Raw genomic sequence first — 19859 nt, 5'->3', positions numbered from 1 at the left:
CGAGCTTCACATCAGGCTCTGCACTAACAGTGCCTGGGATGGTCTCTCTCCCTCTCTCTGCCCCGCCCTGCTTGCTCTCTCTCTCAAAATAAATAAATAAACTTAAAAAAATTTCAATAGAGGGGCATCCCATGATATACCTGACCAATAATTCTCAAAACAAGAATTGTCATTAAAAACAAGGAAAATCTGAGAAATTGTCACAACCAAGAAACATGGCAACTAAATGTAATGTAATGTGGAATTCTAGATGGGATCCTGGAAAAGAAAATAGACATTAGGTAAAAACTGAGGAAATATGAATAAGCCATTGGCTTTAGTTAATAATAGTGTATCAGTGTTGGCTCATTAATAGTAACAGGTGTACCATACAAATGAAATATGTTAAGAATAGGGGAAGGGATGCCTGGCTGGCTCAGTCTGTAGAGCATGCAACTCTTTATCTTGGGCCTGTAGATTTGAGCCCCATGTTGGGTGTAGAGATTACTTAAAAATAGAAGCTTAAAAAAAAATAGAGGAAACTGAGTGTGCTTCTTCTGTTTCTCTGCACATCTAAAACTGTTCTAAAAAATGAAGTAAAAAAGATTGACTCAGTAACATACAACCACTATGGAAAACAGTACAGAGTTCATAATCTTTGTGTTGGTGGAAGGTCTTGCCCCAATACTGATGGCTGCTGACTGGTCAGGGTGGTGGTTGCTGAAGCCCGGCGTGGCTTTGGCAATGTCTTAAAATAAAATAACAGTGAAGTTGCCATATCCATTGACCCTTCCTTTCATGAATGATTTCTCTGTAGCATGCAATGCTGTTCGATAGCATTTTACCCTCAGAACTTTTTTCAGAATTGGAGTCAATCCTCTCAAACCCTGTAGCTGTTTTAACAACTAAGTTTATATCATTTTCTACATTGTCGTTGTCATTTCAACAATCTTCACAGCATCTTCACCAGCAGTAGATTCCACCTCGAGAAACCAACTGCGTTGCTCATCCACAAGAAGTAACTCCTCATCCGTTCAAGTTTTATCCTGAGATTACAGCAAGTCGGGCACACCCTCAAGCTCTACTTCTAATTCTAGTTCTTTTGTGGTTTCCACCAGATCTGCAGTTACTTTCCTCCGTGGAGGTCTTGAATCCCTCAAATCTACCTACGAGGGCTGGAATCAACTTCTTCTTTTTTCCCCAAGTTTTATTTATTTTTGAGAGAGAGAGCATGAGTTGGGGAGAGGCAGAGAGAGAGGGAGACACAGAATCCGAAGCAGGCTCCAGGCTCCGAGCTATCAGCACAGAGCCCGATGCGGGGCTCGAACTCACAGACCTTGAGATCATGACCTGAGCTGAAGTCAGACACCCAACCGACTGAGCCACCCAGGCGCCCCTGGAATCAACATCTAAACTCCTGTTCATGTTGAAATTGTGACCTCTTCCTATGAATCATGAATGTTCTTCATGGCATCTAGAATGATGAATCCTTTCCAAAAGGTTTTCAAATGACTTTGCCCAGATCCATCAGAGGAATCACTCTCTATGGCAGCTATAGCCTTATGAAATGTATTTATTTCCTTTTTTTTTTTTTTGAAAAATTTTTTAAAAGATTTTTTTAAATTTTTAAGTAATCTCTACTCCTAACCCGGGGCTTGAGAACTTAAACCTCAGGAACCCGCCTCTGCTAGCTTCAAACTTTTCTTCCGCAGCTTCCTCACCTCTCTCGGCCTTTGTAGAATTGAAGAGAGTTAGGGCCTTGCTCTGGATTAGGCTTTGGTGTGAGGGAGTGTTGTGGCTGGTTTGATTTCTATCCAGACCACCCAAACTTTCCCCACCTTGCAATAAGTCTGTTTCCTTTCATACCATTCGTGTGTTCACTGGAGTAGCACTTTTAAGTTCCTTCAAGAAATTTTTCTTGGTATACACACCTTGGCTGTTGGGTGTAAGAAACCTAGCTTTTGGCCTGTCTCAGTTTTCGACAAGCTTTCTTCACGAAACTTAATCATTTCTAGCTTTGATTTAAAGTGAGAAATGTGTGGGGCACCTGGGTGGCTCAGTCGGTAAAGCAGCTGACTTCAGCTCAGGTCATGATCTCACGGTTCGTGAGTTCGAACCCTGCACTGGGCCCTTTGCTGACAGCTCAGAGCCTGGAGCCTGCTTCAGATTCTCTCTCTCTGAACCTCCCCTGCTCACACTCTGTCTCTGTCTCTCTCTCAAGAATAAATAAAAAACATTAAAAATAAATGAAGTGAGAAGTGAGAAATGTGTAATTCTTCCTTTGACTTGAACAACTAGAGGCCAGTATAGGGTTATTCACTGGCCTAATTTCAATGCTGTTGTGTCTCAGGGAATCGGGAGGCCCAGGGAGAGGGAGAGAGGCAGGGAATGGCTGGTCAGTGGAGCAGTCAGAACACACACAACATTTATTGATTACATGTGCCATCTTAGATGGGCATGGTTCATGGCACCCCAACACAATTACAGTAGAAACATCAAAGATCACTGATCACAGACCACTATAGCAAATATAGTCATAGTGTAAAAGTGAAATATTGCAAGAATATGACAGAGAGACACAAAGTGAGTGAATGTTGTTGGAAAAATGGCGCTGACACATTTGCTTGAGGCAGGATTGCCACAAATGTTCAGTTTGTAAAAAAACAAACAAAACACGCAGTATCTGTGAAGCACAATAAAGTGAAGTGCAATAAAAAAGAGGTATGTCTGTATTTTAAGGAGAGAAAGTAGGAGACAAAGACTGGGATGCTCACAGGGTAGAATGTCAGATCAGAGACTATAAAAGTGTAAATTATAAAACAATTCTCCACTCAAAGAAGAATGCTGTACCTGCTTCATTCCCTGGTTCTGGGGAGGGAAAAGTCTTCCCCGAAAAGGCCTGATTATAGGCTAAAGCTCAAATGGATCTGGGGCCCAAATATTCACTTGTTTAATGGTCAAAAGCAGCAATAACAGCTAGGAATTTAATTTAAATGGACCTGGAATGGTAAAGCCCTCAGATGCCTGACAAAGAAAATGAAAACCCATCCTGGAGGAAAGTCCACAGTCACACCAAGCTTGAAAGAACCCACACAGTCCAACAAATACACACTCACAGTCTAAAGCCTCAAACTACAGAAGTAAATAAAGAGCCATGAGCAAGAGTCAACAGATTCACAAGCACCTCAGATATTGAGGTAATTGGATATAAAATATAAAATAAGTGTTTAATGGGCTATGAGCCACCTGAGTGGCTCAGTTGGTTGGGCATCCAACTCTGTTTCAGCTCAGGTCATGACCTCATGGTCGTGAGTTCGAGCCCAGAATCAGGCTTTACACTGGGTGTGGAGTCTGCTTGGTATCCTCTCTCTCTCTCTCTCTCTCTCTCTCTCTCTCTCTCTCTCTCTCTCTCTCTGTCACACACACACACACACACACACACACAAAATAAAAAAATAAACTTAAAAAATACAATAAATGTTTAATGGACTTAAATAAATATAAGTGTTATCTAAAAGATGAGTGGAGAGCAAAAATTTATAATCAAAGGGGCACCTCGGTGCTGTCAAGAGTTGGTTAAGCGTCTGACTCTTGATTTCACCTCAGGTCGTGATCTCACGGTTCATAAGAGTTTGAGCCCCTCATGTCATGCTCTGCATTGACAGCATGGAGACTGCTTGAGATTATCTCTCTCCCTCTCTCCCTGCCTCTCTCTTTCTCTCAAAATAAATAAACTTAAAAAAAAAAGACATGATCAAGGCAGATTTGGGGGTACCTGGGTGTCCCAGTTGGTTGAGCATCCGAATCTCATGATCTCAGGGTCATGGGATGAAGCCCGTGTCAGGGGCTCTGTGCTGAGCATGGGGCCTGCTTAAGATATTCTCTCTCTCTCTCTCTCTCTCTCTCGCTCCCTTCCCTCTGCCCCTACTGGCTCTCTGCCTCTATTTCTAAAATAAAAATTAAAAAATTACCCAAGCAGATTTGAGAAAAGCCAACTAGAACTTCTAAAACTTAAAAATAAAATAACTGGAGTTACCAAAATTTAGTAGGGGTTGAGAAAATGCAATCAAAGGAGAAATGCTGTGATATTTCTAATCTGTCATTTTGGCAAATATTAAGAAGAATAACAATATGCCAGAGGTGGTAAGGATACAGGGACAAAGTTCCTTAAGCTTTGCTGATTGGAAAGAGGTGCCCACCATTTGACCCAATAGTCCCACTTTTGAGAACCTATCCAATAGAAATAAAAACTGCTTTGTAAGAATATGAACAAATACGTGTATCACTGTTTTGTTTGTGGTGGCAACAATTAGAAATTTAGAAGTATGGTTGAATAAACCATGATTTTTTATTTGTCAATGTCTTGGAATACTATATACCTATTAAAAAGAATGAGGCAGATCTTGGAACTGAATAGAAAACTCAGAAACAAACCCACAATTATATGATCAATTAATCTTCAACAAAGGAAGAATGAATATAAAATGGGAAAAAGAGTCTCTTTAACAAATGGAGTTGGGAAAACTGGACAGCTACATGCAAAAGAATGAAACTCAACCACATTCTTACACCATAGGCAAAAAACTCAAAATGGATGGAAGACCAATGTGAGATCTAAAACCATAAAAATCAGGGCGCCTGGGTGGCTCAGTCGGTTAAGCGGCCGACTTCAGCTCAGGTCATGATCTCATGGTCTGTGAGTTCAAGCCCCGCGTCGGGCTCTGTGCTGCCAGCTCAGAGCCTGGAGCCTGTTTCAGATTCTGTGTCTCCCTCTCTCTGACCCTCCCCTGTTCATGCTCTGTCTCTCCCTGTCTCAAAAATAAATAAAATGTTAAAAAAAAATTAATTAAAAAAAATAAATAAAACCATAAAAATCCTTAAAGAGGGGGCGCCTGGATGGCTCAGTCGGTTAAGCGGTTAAGCATCTGACTTCGGCTCAGGTCATGATCTCATGGTTCATGAGTTCGAGCCCCATGTTGGGCTCTATGCTGACAGCTCAGAGCCTGGAGCCTGCTTCAGATTCTGTGTCTACCTCTCTCTCTGCCCCTCCCCCATTCATGCTCTGTCTCTCTCTGTCTCTCTCAACAATAAACATTAAAAAATAAATAAATTATAATAAAAATTAAAAAAATTAAAAAGACCCCCAGAGAGTCTTCCTTCTACCATTTGAGGACACAATGAGAAGACAGCTGTCTATGAACCAGGAAGTGAGCTCTCACCAGACACCAAATCTACCAGCACCATGATCTTGTACTTTCTAACCTTCAGAACTATGAAAAAGAAATGTTTGTTGTTTAACAGCCATGAAGTTTATGGCATTTTGGGTATAACAGCCCAAATGGACTAAGTCACTGGGCATAGTATATACCTTGAACATTAGGATTCTGCAAATGGGTTCGAGCACGGGGAGGCTGCTGTGATCTCCTCAAGGCAAGCTTCCCTGCCCACCTTGTCTGGCTGGAGAGCCTCCCACAGGCTCTGCATAGCCCCTGTGCCCACTCACCCTTGCATGGTCCAACTTGTCCCTGCAGGCTGATCAGATGCATGAGCCGGAGCGATTCTATGGGGAAGCTGAGTTCTGAAGGGTCATTACCCCAGAAAGGAGGGTTAGACACTCAGGGAGACAGTGGGCACTTCTCACATGACCAAGCAGCCTGGGCTTTTCACTTCATTTCCTGTTTCTTCCCCAGTCCGGGCTTCCCTGAAATACAACCAGCAAGTCAATGCCTTCCTGCCTTTATTTATGCTGTTCAGAATACCTTTCCCCATAGCTCTCTGGAAAACAATTTTCAAGTCCCAACTCAAATGGACCTCATCTTCCCTTTATATCCATTAGTACATTTGACCCTCACCATTCAAAATTGGAACTAGCACTCCCTACACTTTAAGTATGAGGACCCTGAGGATCTCAGAGACGAAGCGGCTCTTTCAGATTCCTCCATCCCTGGGAGACAAGAGATCAGGGCTCTAGTTCTGGCTCTGCCATTCGTGTGTCACCTTCGGCAAGTCTCTGCTTCCCTCTGGGCCTTAATTCTCCATTATAACATGGTGGGTGTTGGGATGTTGCCTGAGATGCTCTTTGCAATCCTGTCTTGTTTGATGCTATAGCAACAAAAGAATTCAAACAGCCCCTTGGTGTTGCCTATGACTGGATCTTGTTTCCCTTTGGCCTGATTCCAAGAGCAAGCACTGCTTCCCTCTGCCCTCCTCCCACTCATCCCTCTCTTTGTTCTTCCTGAGACAAAGCTGCCAGCCCCTCTCCTCTCCAGGCGGCTGGGCTTTGAGCCAGCCAGCCAAGTGGCAGCTGGGACTCAGATGAAAGGGTCCTTAGAGGGTTGCCTGTGGCCAAGTGCCCAGCCCAGCCCAGCCCAGGTCTGGCAGCCCTGGGCCCAGCTGTCCCACAAGGCATCCTGCCACCAGTTCCACACAAGGCGCCCTTTGTGGGCCTGGCAGCAGGGGGAGACCCCTGCCAACCCATGAGGACCCTCTTCCCTTCCCTCTGCTCCACACCCACTTGAGAAATATGCAGGTCCTTAGAGAATGGTCCAGGGCTGGGCCAGGCTGGCCCGATTTTGGGCCAGGCACCTTGGAGAGCTTTGTCCTATTTAATCTTCAGAACAACACTGGTAGCAGGTAGAGCTATTCCCTTTCAGAGAGGAAGGACACAGGTACCTGAGCCCCTACTGTGTGTTGATCATGGTGCCAGGCACTGGGAAAAGAGTAGTGAACCAGAGGACAAGAGCCAGCTGCAGGGGCTCACTGTCAGCAGGACATAGACTGATAAAGAACCACACAAAGAAGTATCTGATTACGCAGGGTGATCAGTGCTCTGAGGGGAAAGACCGAAGAATCATGAGAGCATACAGATCATAGGGAGCTTATTAGGGGGGAGCAAGGGCAGTGAAGTCTTCCTGGGGTGAGGTCTGAAGGGTGAGGGGAAGGACGGTGTGTAGTGAAGGGTTCACAGGTCTCTGAGCCCCTGGGGCAGGAGGGAGGTGCTGAGTTAGAGGAGGAACTAAAAGAAGGAGGTCTGACAGGAGTAAAGAGGGGTGTCCCTTTTTAATCACCTTTGGCTAAGACAGCCTGTCAATGCAAAGGCCACATTATAAACCCCAAAGTAGTGCCTCAATGAATTAACTACATAGTCAATCAACGTGTGATCCCATCCCCCTAGGAATCCCCCCCCCCCCCCCAGCTCTGCCTGGGGAATTTTATTTAGAAGCAAGCCTCCTTGGGATGCCTGGGTGGTTCAGTCCGTTAAGTGTCTGACTCTTGATTTTGACTCAGGTCATGATCTCATGGTCGTGAGATGATCTCATGGTTCGGATCATGAGATCGAGCCCCAAGTTGGGTTCAGCGTGGAGCTTGGATCTGTTTCGGATTCTCTCTCTCTCCTTTCTCTCTGCCCCTCTCCTGCTCTCTCTCTCTCTCTCTCTCTCTCTCAAAATAAATAAATAGGTAAACTTAAAAAAAAAAAAAAGAAGCAAGTCTCCTTAACTCTGGTAGTCTCACTTTCTTCACCTCAAAAATGGGCGTTGTGATGCCCCTACAGAGTTTCCAGGAGTCAATGTACAGTCAATGCCAGGCACAGGGCAGGCACAGGTGCCCATCCCTGGAGACCAGTATAGGAAGGAAGCATAGCTGGGCTTCCATTTGAAGCCCTCCCTCTGACTTACCCCAGACCCAAGCTCCTCTCTGGAGGGAGGAGGCAGCCAGAGCTTCTGGGTAGATGTTAGAATTTGCTCAGCTTGGCCTTGACTGCAGGGACACGGAGCATGGCTGGAGGCCAAGTGTGCCCATAGTTCACCAATTCATGGGCCTTTTAACCCTTGCAATGATGCCCCTTGCAAGGGGCAGGCATCGAGATACCCAGAGTGGGGGATGGTAATAAAAGGTAAACTTTGTTTCATACGCATTATCTCAGTTATCTTCATGGCAACTCTGTAAGGAAGACTAAGGGAAGACTGAAATCATCTCCATTTTCCAAGTGAGGAAATTGAAATTTAGAAAGGCTGTTTTTCTACGTTCAGATCAAATCCAGAGCCTGGCTCCAGAGCCTGTTGTGTTGATCACTCCCTGCCTTGCCATGCCAGGGCACAGAGCCAGCACTGCCTGACTCCCAACCCCTCCGTCTTTCCTCCATAGCCTCTTTTAGAACCCATAGTGGTCTAGCCTGAATTTACCAGCAGGTCTCTGTCATACCCAAGACTTCCGTTTCCTCATTCACATAATGCAAAGTGGACAACTAGGGTTGATGATGCTTAAGATCCCTTCCAACATTATCACTCCTGGTTCCTTCTGGTGAAAGTGATGTCAGGATGGACTCTTTAAAGGGTGTCATTTCCACTCTTAAAGTCAGCCTCTAGAGCACAGGTGTTGACACTATGTGTGTACAAAGATGTTCTTTGCAGCATTGTTTATAAAAAATTTTTAAATGTTTTTATTTATTTTTGAGACAGAGAGAGACAGAGCATGAGCAGGGGACAGTCAGAGAGAGGGAGACACAGAATCCGAAGCAGACTCCAGGCTCTGTGCTGACAGCTCAGAGCCCGACGCAGGCCTCGAACCCACGGACTGTGAGATCATGACCTGAGCTGAAGTCAGACGCTTAACCGACTGAGCCACCCAGGCACCCCTGCAGCATTGTTTATAGAAGAAAAAGACTAGAATAGAAACATCCTAAATGTCCATCACTTGGGGACTAGTTGAATAAATTAGAATACATCCATATTCTAGATTACATGCACTACAAAAAATGACACAGACCTCTATGCAGTAATATAGAAAGGTCTTCAAAATAGTAATACAATGATAATATATTATACGTATACACACTTCTGCATTTGCACTGATAATTTCCAGAAGGACATACAGGAGACTTGACCATCATTACCTCTGGAGAGAAGAGTAGGAGTCATCCATGGGAGGAAAATTACTTTTCATTGTATATTCTTTCATACTGTCTTAATTTCTTATAATATATATGTCTGTCTTCTGTCCCCTTTCACCTTCCTTCTTTCAATCTTTCCTTCCTTCCTTTCTCCAAACATTCTCTAGGGGTATTTCTTGATTCTTTTTTAAAGAACAAGTCTTGTAGGGGCACCTGGCTGGCTCAGTTGGTGGGGGGTGTGGACTCTTGATATTAGGGCTGTGAGTTTGAGCCCCAGGTTGGATGTAGAGATTACTTAAATAAATAAAATAAAACTTAAAAAACAAAACAAGGGGCGCCTGGGTGGCGCAGTCGGTTAAGCGTCCGACTTCAGCCAGGTCACGATCTCGCGGTCCGTGAGTTCGAGCCCCGCGTCAGGCTCTGGGCTGACGGCTCGGAGCCTGGAGCCTGTTTCCGATTCTGTGTCTCCCTCTCTCTCTGCCCCTCCCCCGTTCATGCTCTGTCTCTCTCTGTCCCAAAAATAAATAAAAAATGTTGAAAAAAAAAAAACAAAACAAAACAGAAACAAGTCCTATAGAGGACAGATCATGTGATCTGGGTTTAAGTCCTGGTCTTGACATCACTTACATGGTCTTGTGCAATAATGCCCTTCTTCTCACTGGGACTCAGTTTTGCTACCTGTAAAATAAGGTCCCTGGGAGGCAATCTTCAGGTCCCTTCAATGCAGAGGTAGGACTGAAGGGCCCTGCGTGATCCACATTCCCCCAACTGGCCATAGTGAAGCATATAATACCAATCCCTGTCACCTGAGTTTATGGAAGGTAAGCACTCAGACATAAACTGTAGTGGAGACGTGTAACATTTCCACCTGGCTTCTACTCACCATCCTTTCTTGCAAAGGACTGGTTGTCCTCTGGGGACCAACCCCTCCTTTCCTGCCACCATATTGCCACTACATGTATCTTGAGAATGAAGTTGACATATGAAGGAAAGTAGAATTGAGAGATAACAAACTTGTTTCTAGCTATCATTTGAGCACTGATCAAACTATTCCTATGGCCCTATCCCTAGAATATCCAATTAGGTACCAAAGGTATTCCCTTTTAACTTAGGCCATTTTACATCGGATATATCTGTCACTTATATTCTAAAGATATATCTATCACTTATATCCACATATATATCCAGTGGATATGGACCCTGTGCTTTATCTTTGCCATTTGTTTCTACAGATCTATTTCACCCTTCCTCCGCTCTCTACCCTGGAGGCCGATCTTCAGGGGTTACATCTACACAGCCTCCCTGCCTCTGGCTTTCATCTTTGCTTGTCCCATGAGGGGCCTAGCAGGATATCAGAGGATAAGGGGAGGCTGAGGTCAGAGTGCTTATTCCCTCGGCTCCCTCCCTGCCCAGCTCCGATAAGTCAGCTACTCCCTTCTTCTGAAGGTCCCAGCTCCTGTCAGGTGCCAAGTCCACCCAGCTATTCTCTTGGGTTCTGGTAATTGTTCTCTCCCTCGCTCTCTGCAGGCCCTCCTCCTATTAATAGCCCTAGGGGATGCACTATTTCTTGATGCTGCCATGCCTTTTTATAAAGAGTGTCATTATTAAACTCTCCACAAATATGTAGCTTGAGTGAGCCTGGGTGTGTCCTGCCTGTAGGTGTTCTTGACTCTGTGTGTGTGTGCGCGTGTGCGTGTGTGTGCATTGTCTCTGCTATCACTTGACAATTAATCACGACCCGGGACAGGAAGGGAACTGACTTCACTGGGTATCCACCATGTGCCAGGCGCCATGCAGGGCACTTTCTATACACGATTTGGTCTCATCCTCACAATTCTGTGAGCTAGGCATTTTTAGCTACACTTGACTGAAGATAAAACAGAGACACTGATTGGTAAGGGGACTCTACCTAAAGTCTCACCAAGAATCTTCTCCTTAGCACGCTGTGCTTTCCCTTCATGGTGTGTATTTGCTTGCTTGTTTATCTCATGTCTGTCCCACTCGTTGGATTCTAAGCTCCACGGGGGCGGCCAGTTTCCATATCTGTTTTGTTCACCACTCTCTGCCCAGTGCCTGGCACAGTTGTCTGCTACACACTAGGTCTCAAATGAATCTGTGCTAAATGACAAAGCGGCAAAGGAAAGGAACCTTTATTAAGTACCTGGCCCATGCAATTATGGGTGATCTCATTTTCTCTTCACAGCAATCTTAGGAGGTACATGTTGTCCCATTTTGCCGATGAGGAAACCTAGGTCAGAGAGGGAATGTGACTTTTCTAAAGTCACATGGCCTAGAGCACGCTTCGAACACAGGTCTCCCTGATGTTACAGCGGTGCTTGTTCCATGGTGCCTCTCTGGGCCCTACTCAGCTACTCACAGTGCGAAAAGAGGAGGAAAAATTGATCAGTGGAACTCATGTGAATCATTCCTGGACAAACAGAAACTTCAGAGAGCAAATAGTGTCTATTTTGGCCACTCCTCTGGGACTGGCCATTCCCTGACCCTATTGGGCACGCACCCTGCCAGCCCAGCCGGGAATGATCATCTTCCCTGTTTGCCCTCATGCTTTCAGCCCAGCCCTGTCTGATCTGTGAGCCTCTGCAAACACCCTGTTCTTTGCCTTTCTCTGCAGGGCTGCCTATGGCTACAAACCTGCTTACCAAGTTCTGAGGGCCGGTCCAAGACACCAAGTGTGTGGTGTGTCTGAGATCTGCACATAGGCCAGTTCACTAGCTGGTGTGAACAAAGCAGGGGGCTCTCCTGCTGAGTCCTCAGGACCACACATCAGCCCAGACTGGAGGAGGAACATTTCCTTCCTTTTTCCTTTGCTCTCAGACCCTGCTCACTTCCCTCTTGAAAATCATTGCCACCCTGGGGTGCCTGGGTGGCTCAGTTAAGCCTCCAATTCTTCATGTCAGCTCAGGTTGTAATCTTGTGGTTGTGATCTTGCTGTTGTGATCTTGAAGTTGTGAGATCAAGCCCCACATTGGGCTCTGTGCTGAGCGTGGATCCTGCTTGGGATTCTCTCTCGCTGCCCCTCTCCCCCACTTGCTTGTGCACTCTCTCTCTCTCTCAATAAATAAATATTAAAAAAATAATAAAATAAAAAAGAATCATTGCCACCCAAAGGTAGGGGAGCTTCTGAGATGCTGAGTAATGTTTTTGTTTTGTTTTGTTTTGTTTTGCGCTAGAAATGGTTACACTGGTTCAGTTGGTTAAGCGTCTGACTCTTGATTTCGGCTCAGGTCATGATCTCACGGTTCGTGAGTTTGAGTCCCATGTCAGGCTCTGCACTGACAGCAAGGAGCCTGCTTGGAATTCTCTCTCTCCCTCTCTCTTGTCCCTCTCCCTCCCCCATGCATGCTCTCTCTCTTTCTCTCTTTCAAAAATAAATAAATAAACAAAAATAATTTTAAAAAAATCATTGCTACCCACTCCTGCCCCAGGGTTCCCCAATACTCCCTTGATACTCCCCTAACACACCCAGAGACCCTTCTCATCTAAGAGTTTCTGACAGAAGCCTGAGAAGCAGAGACAGGGTAGAACAAAGTGAGCAGCAACATGGGCAGTGCCCCAAGTCTTGAGACCTCCTGAGTCCTCAGGTCCCTGCTCCTGGTGGGCAGCAACCACCACCCCTGCCCCTGCCCTGACATCTCTTGAAGCCCTGAAGACCTCTCCCTGGTGCAGTCTGAGCGAGAGCTTGGATATCCTCCCTACTCCTCCTCAGAACCCCCCATTTTAGGGCATGCTAGCAGCCTCTAGCCCAGATACATGTGGGGGCTAGTTGACTACTGCCTTCTGTAGAAGAGCACCTCCCATGGCCTCTGCCCAGGACCTCTGTCTGCTCATCCTCCTTCAGTCCCTAGAGAGGAACAATCTGCATCCCATCCAGCTCCCCACTCACTGGTTGCCTGCTCTAGTGTGTACCCCCCGGCTGACGGACTCCTTCCCATGCAGCCCCAGGACACCTGAACCCAAGGGAAGGGGGGGGGCTGTGCACACCTCGTGGGGAGTGGTAGCAGAAGACTTCCGGCAGCCGAACCCAGCAGGAGTGTCAGACAGGGCTTCCGGTGGCAAGTAACAGGGGAATTTCAGTGTTCACTGAGGCCAAGGACCGGGAGCTCAGGGGGTCCTGGTGGCATGAGCCTGACTAAGATTTCACTGCAGAAGTGATGGCTTCTGCCGCTATGTTCATAGGCAGGCCCCTGGGTATACCAGGAGCAGGTAGACTACAAATGCAATCACTTGGCCTTCTTTAGTGAGAGCAGGGACTAGGAACCTTCCCTCCCACCCCCACAAGACTTTAATGGGAATTTCCCTTGGGGAAATTTCCCATGGGGCTAACAGGGAAGGGGTGGGGTCTGGACTTGAGATTGTCAAAAAAATAACTACGTCTTAGCACAGGTTGAACTGAATGGAATTTTGAGAAGCGTCTGAGTCAGGGCAGAGGTTTGCCACCCTCATTACACACATATCCACTAATAAAATTTGAATCATACCTTGCAAAGATTGATTTAAACATGAATGCACTTAGGGGCGCCTAGGTGGCTCAGTCGGCTAAGCGTCCGACTTCGGCTCAGGTCATGATCTCACAGTTCGTGGGTTCACAGTTCAAGCCTGGTGTCGGGCTTGGTGCTGACAGGTCAGAGTCTGGAGCCCGCTTCGGATTCTGTGTCCCCTCTCTCTCTGCCCCTGTCCTGCTCATGCTCTGTCTTCTCTCTCTAAATAAATATTAAAAAAAACTTAAACATGAATGCACTTCATTTTTTTTCATCTAGTATCATGAGGATATCCCCCAATTCGCTAAGGGCTGTGCAGTACCCTTTGTAATGACCTTGTAATGACTACACAGCTCTGTGTTGTATGAATGTATCACAAATCTGTTAAGTCACAATTCATTTCTTTCTTCTGTCTTTTTTCTCCTTTACTATAAATAGCACTGCAACGAGCATCCTTTACATCTAAGACACTGTGCAAGGGACGTGCACTTTTTTGAGGATCTTACTCCTTGTTGCCAAATGGCTTAGAAGTCTGTGCCCCCCATCCAGGCACATGCGGGGTGGCTGCGTCTGAGTATGTTTTTGCCCCAAGTTCAGAGTCGACTGAAAACTGGAGCTGGTTTACAGGCAGGGCCTGAGACTCAAAGCCAGGTCACTTCCCTCACCAGTGTCGACCTGGGATCTGAAGCAGGAGGATTTATTTTTTCTGGACTGATTCGAAACACCAGCTAAGGAACTCACCCACCTCCTGCTCCTCATTCTCTTTTCTTTTTCCTGTGTTCTCTTTCTTTTCCCTTCTTCTTCATTTTCTCTTTCCTTTTGTTTTCTCCTTCTCCCTCCACTTCTCCTTTCTATGTCTCCCCTCTGACTCTGGTCTTCTTTCTCTCTGCCTCTTTTCTCTCTACTTTCTCTGCCTCTCTACTCTTTTCCTTCACCTTTTCATTTTCCTCAGACAGACTCAGCCTTGTTTCGGTCTCTTTTCTGTTTCTCTCCGTGGCTCTCTGTCCTCCACCCACCACTCCTGCCGTGAGTCATAATTTCCCCCGGGGAGATAAGGCAGGCTTTTCCTTGATAGGCCTCGATTTGAATGAGCTGTGAGTTTGCCTCCCACAAAGGGCAGAGCTAACCGATCACGGAATTGGGAGCCACCTGGTAAACGAGAGTGACTCAGGGCTTCCAGGTTGGGAGATGCACAATCCATCAATCCAGCTTCCCTTAGAGGCTTTGTCATCGTGGGGGCCAGCACACTGTGCCTCATGACTCACCAGGGCAGCCTTGGCAAGGTAGGGGCACTGGAGTTTAGGATGTTGCTCCTGGAAGGAAACCCCCTCTCTTTGGGCAGGCTCAGGGTTGGATGCTGGAGACCCAGGAATGCAGCAGATTCAGGCCCCACAGCTATGTGTGCCATTCAGGTTGCGGGGCCCTAATTCAGCTTTATTAGACCAGAATATCTGGGGATGGGAGTTAAGAACTTTCAGGTTCAAGATAATTTTGATGCAAAGAGTGGTAAGTATTTGTTAGACTTTTAAACACACATACGTTGGGGTGCCTGGGTGGTTCAGTCAGTTAAGTGTCTGACTTTGGCCGAGGTCATGATCTCACAGTTCATGAGTTTGAGCCCCGCTTTGGGTTCTGTGCTGACAGCTCAGAGCCTGGAGCTGCTTCAGATTCTTTGTCTCCTTCTCGGTCTGCCCCTCTCCCATTCGTGCTCTGTCTCTCTCAAAAATAAATAAACGTGAAAAAAATTAAAAAAAATAAACGTGCATACCTTATGTTCCAGCAGCTCACTCCTGGGACTTTCTTCGAACAAAATATTCCCACATGTATTATGCGTGGGGATTTTTTTGCAGCATGGTTTGTATTATCAAAAAATTGGGAACACCTTGAACGTCCATTAGTAGAGAACGGTTAAATAAATGATGATGTCTCCTACTGTGGAATAATATTCAGCCATTAGAAAAGAATGCAGCATTCACAGAGACAGAAAGGAGATTAGAGGTTAGCAGGGGTCATGGTGGCAGAAGACAGGGAGTTATTGCTTAATGGGTACAGAGTTTCTGTTTGAAGTGTTGAAAAGTTTTGGGAATTGATAGTGGTTGATGGTTGCACAATACTGCGAATGTAATTGATGCGCCAAATTGCATACTTAAACATGGTTAGGGGCGCCTGTATGTGTCAGTCAGTTAATCGTCCAACTGGGGACTCCAGCTCACGTCATGATCTCACGGTTTGTGAGATCAAGCCCCGCATCAGGCTCTGCACTGGCAGCAGAGGCTGCTTGGGATTCTCTCTCTCCGTCTCTCTCTCTGCACTTCTCCCCACTGCAAAATAAATAAATAAAGTTTAAAAATGGTTAAAATGGCAAGTTTTATGTTGTATATATAAACACACACACAATAAGAAGAAAAGAGAATGAGATAAAATCATACGCACTAACATGGAAAGATACCCACGATAGACTGTTACGTGAAAATGGAAATTGCAGACCAAGAAGTACAGTAAGAAGGATTCAATTGTGTGTATGCGTATGTGTGCGTGTGCACATGCCCACATGCCAGGAAAAGACAGTAAGGAATCCTACCACCCTCTTAAAAGTGGTTGTCACTGGAGGTTAGGATTGGCAGGACAGGCAGGAGAAAGGAGACTCTTTGTCTTTTCTATGATATCAAAAGGAAGTGGTGGGATTATGGGTAATTTTGACTTTTTGGAAGTTATTTTTCATATAAAAATGTAAGTACACTCTGGGCATGACTCTGGGTGGCTCAGTCGCTTGAGCGTTGGACTCTTGATTTCTGCTCAGGTCAAGATCTTATGGTTGGTGAGATCTAGCCCCATGTTGCTTGGGATTCTCCCTCGCCCTCTTTCACTGCCCCTTTTCCACTTGAACACACACATGCACTTTCTCTCTCTCTCTCAAAATAAAAAAATGAACTTTAAAAAATGTAAACATACTTAACAAAACAAATATCATCCTTGCCTTCAAAGAGCTCAGAATCGAGTGAGGAGATAGGTATAGATTGAGATAATTACAACAAAACAGTATTTGTGACAAGACCAGTGGAAACATGATGGAGGGCATCACAGTCAGGGAAGCCTTCCTGGAGGAGGTGACATTTTGACTCTGGTCTTCAAAAACCACAGGAGTCAGCTAAGTGGAGAAGTGGAGCTAAAACTCCTCTGGTGGAAGGAAAGGCAAAGGTATGAGAGAAACCATAAGGTTAGGGAAGTATCCATAAAGCCTAGGAATTGAAATGCAGCATGCCTCCAGCAACAGCTGGAGGGTGAAGATTTTATGCAGGGGACTGACCATCAGATTTGTGTTTTGGGTAGATCTTCTGATGAGCTCTTTTCTGGGCTGAGATTAGAGACACAGCTCTCCGGTAAATTCTGGAAATTAGTAAGATGTAAACAAAGGCTTTCCCAGTCACCTCAGAATTTCAGGGGAGGCCCCAAAGGCTGAAACATTGGCAGAGTTGCTGACGCTAAACCGAGAGGCTGGACCACATATGCAGTACTCCGAAGGACGGAGGAACCCACGTCCTCACCTACTCCTGGCCACAGTAAGCAAGCTAAATCCCCCAGGACCGTGGGAAGACATGCTGTTTGGAGAATTGTCAGACCCTGCCTGTCCTCCAACCCACTCCTCACCAAAGAGCGGAAGAAGCTGTCCTCCCTTCCCCTCAAACTAGGAGACAGAGGCTTCAGGAGAACTATTTGAGGAATCTTGGAGGGGGAGATTCTGGGATCTGGAATCTGGTGAGAGCTGGCAAGTGGGGGGGCTCTTGGCAAGGGGCTGCACTTCAGCTGTGTTTCCTGCAACACCTGCAGACCCCACAGAAAGGAGCAGAATGTAGGCCTTATGGAAAAGGACCCCGCGGAAGAGGACTTTCATTTAGGGGTAAGGGGAACCCAGCAGAATGAGAATGGAGGTGTAAGTAGGGATGCCGAAGCGAGGGGTTGTAATCAGCCCGAAGGAGGAGGCATCCGCTTTTCTTAGGGGTGTTGCTGTTAAACGGGGCGTGGGGTGGGTCTCCAAGGAGCCCATCAAAGTGCTCCTAAGAAAAAGTGTCAGCATATGGAATCTGCCACGCGCCAGTGACTTCCCAGGCTGTGCCTTCTCCTCCCCCACCCGGCCCTAACTAGCCAGAAGCAGCCTGGGGAGGAGCAGGAGTAGCTAACTGAGCGAGGCCGCCCAGCCCCCCCAAGCCACCAGGTGTCCCAGCCAGAGGTAGCCAGAACCGGGAGAGTTTTGCTGTAACTCAGGCCTGCACTTAAGACTACCCAGCAATACACGAGAGACTCAGAAAAGCTAGGGGACTTAGCCGAGATTTCATCCGGGAACAGTGAAGCAAGAGGCCACAGAATCCGTTCGAAAGGGCAGTGGCAGGGGAAAAAAGAAATCGCTTTCGTGCTTTCACCTGCTGAGTCAAGCTCCTTTAATAAATAACTCCAAAACCTTAATGACGCCTATCTTGTGAGTGGGATCCTGGAACGCTGAGAAGATTTTCCTCCCACTCTCCCCCCTGTCGGCCAACACTTTTCTATTAAGACGAGGCGGACAATTATCGCCTGGAAACTCGCGTGTGTTTCCGCTGGCGACAAGTCCCGGCTGGCTGGCAGGCGGTCAGGATCCCTGCTGCGAAGCTGAGGTCCTCGCCTGCCCCGCAGCGCCCCCTGCTGGCGGGAGCCGCAGCGGCCGGCGCCCCGCCCAGCCTCTTCGGAGCCAGCATTCTTTGCATCAAGGCCCAAGTCGGTAGAGGGAAGAGTCAGAGGACAGGCGTACCCTCCCAGCGAGGATGAGGGCCTATCCGATAGAGGAGTGGGCTATCTGGTCAGAAAAGTCAGCCGCGGTAGGGGGAGCCCGGGCAAAAGGGGCGAGGCGGGAAGAGGAGGAGAAAGGCTTTGGAAGTTACGGCGGAGTTTAGGAGGGTGCGGGCGTGTCTTGAGGAATCATCGGTATTTTTGCTATTTTAAGTGTCTGGGCTTTTACTCAAGCTGGTACTTCTGCCTGAAAGACATCTCCCACTTTTCCTTTTTTTTTTTTTTTTTTTGGTTTTTGTTTTTAAGAACTTAATGAATTCAAATATATTAGAGAATGAATATGAAAATATTCGTGTACCCATGACTCAGCCTGAGAAATAAGACCTAATAAACATGAAGTACGCTTTCACCACCCCCACACGGCTCCTTAAATTCCTGTTTTCATTCCCATGTAAGTTTTTATTTACTGTTTATGTACGTATTCGTAAATAAAATATAGATGCAGCAAATCAGAAAAATTGGAATAGATATATCCTACTATATAGAATACATATGATATGTATGTATACTTAAATATATTCTATATATTCTTGGGTGGCTCAAGAGGTTGAGAGTCCAACTGTTGATTTCAGCTCAGGTCATGATCCCAGAGTCATAGGATCAAGCCCCAAGTCAGGCTCTGCGCTGAACTTGGAACCTGTGATTCTCTCTCTCTTTCTCTCTCTCTCTCTCTCTCTCTCTCTCTCTCTCTCTGCGCCTGGGTGGCTCGGTCGGTTGAGCCTCGACTTCAGCTCAGGTCATGATCTCACTGTTCGTGAGTTCGAGCCCCGCGTTGGGCTCAGTGCTGACAACTCAGAGCCTGGAGCCTGCTTTGGATTCTGCGTCTCCCTCTCTCTCTACCCCTCCCCTGCTCATGCTCTGTCTCTCTCTGTCTCTCAAAAATGAATAAACCTTTAAAAAAAAATTTAAGATTGCTAATCAGTGGGCCTTGAGATAGGAAGATTATCCTGGATTATCCAGCTAGGCATAATGTGATGACAGCAGTTCTTGTAACTGGAAGAGGGGGAAACAGAGAGATGGCAGTCTGAGAATGCTTTGCTGGCTCTGGAGATGAAGGAAGGGGCCACGAACCCGGAAATGCAGGCAGCCCCTAGAATATGGAGAAGGCAAGAGAATAGATTCTCCCCCAGAGCCTCCAAAAAGAACACAGCCTGTTGACACCTTGATTTTAGGCCAGTGAGACCCATTTTGGACTTATGACTTCTGGGACTGTGGGATAGTAAGTTTGTGTTGCTTTAAGCCACTCAGTTTGTGGTGATTTGTGACAGCGGCCATAGGAAGCTAACACAAGGAATTACTGAAGGTATTTGAGTTAGAGAGGGGCTGGTATTTTGTGTACAGCAGGAAGATTGTACAGGGAAGAATCATGGAGAAGCCAGAGCAGGAATCACCATGGATCATAGGCTGGAAAGAGAAGGAGGCCCCAGGAGATGACTGGGGGTGGATTAAAGGCTGGGAGGTCTGAGAACCCTGAAAGAAGTGTGTTCATGGGCTGAGTTTTGTGTATGAGCTTATGGCCCTTGGTCAGCGTCTCCTCCTTTTCCAGCCAAGCCTCCTCCCAGCTCCTGTCCAGGGTGGGCAGGGGGTCCTTAGTCACCTCCTAGACTCTGGCCTGGGTCCCAGCCTGTGGGTCAGCTCTGTGGGCAGAGCGAAAGGTCCCCCCAGCAAGG

The sequence above is a fragment of the Neofelis nebulosa genome, chromosome 10, assembly GCF_028018385.1.
Source record: "Neofelis nebulosa isolate mNeoNeb1 chromosome 10, mNeoNeb1.pri, whole genome shotgun sequence".
Classification (NCBI taxonomy): Eukaryota; Metazoa; Chordata; class Mammalia; order Carnivora; family Felidae; genus Neofelis; species Neofelis nebulosa.
This window is presented reverse-complemented; position numbering follows the sequence as displayed.